Genomic DNA, 791 nt, shown 5'->3' with positions numbered 1-791 from the left:
TTTACATAAAAACTTAGAAAAAAAGTACAGCGCATTCTAAAGTCCCCCTCTCTTCACAACTCCACATTTCCCCCTCTTTACATCTTGTGCTAATGTGGTGCATTAACTTGATGAAATGATTATTGGTGCATTATTATTCACAAAAATCATAAATTGCATTAGGGTTTGCTCTTTGAGTGTACATTCTATGGGCTTTGTCATATTTATGACATATCCATTATTACTGCTTTGTATCATTTCATTGCCCCGCAAATCCAGGTAACCTACCTAATCTTCTTTCCCTTCACTCTTCATACCCCTAGAAACTACCCAAATTTTTTATTGTATTCTACTTTTGCCTTTTATGGAAGATAAAATAGTTTGAATCAAACAGTGTGAAGCCTTTTCACATTAGCAAAACACATTTGAGATTCCTAACTATCTTATCGTGACTTGGCACCTCATTTCTTTTAAGCAACAAATAATATTTCATTGAACGGCTTACCATGTATCCATTAACTAGCCAAGGGCATCTTCCTTGCTTCCACATTTTGGCAATTGTGAACAAAGCTGCTATAAACACGTGTGAAGGTTTGTGCATGGATGTACGTTCCCCATTCCTTTGAATAAGCCCCAAGGAGTGCAATTGCAGGATCATATGATAAGATGATGTTTGACTTTGAAAGGAACCTTCAAGTTGTCTCCCAAAGTGATTATATAATCCTACATCCCCACTAGCAATGCCTGAGAGTTCTTGTTCTTCTCCCTCTTCCCTAGTGTTTGGTATTTTTAAATTTCAGGATTTGGGGGCA

Source organism: Sorex fumeus, unplaced genomic scaffold, assembly GCF_029834395.1.
Source record: "Sorex fumeus unplaced genomic scaffold, SorFum_2.1 ptg000086l, whole genome shotgun sequence".
NCBI lineage: Eukaryota > Metazoa > Chordata > Mammalia > Eulipotyphla > Soricidae > Sorex > Sorex fumeus.
This window is presented reverse-complemented; position numbering follows the sequence as displayed.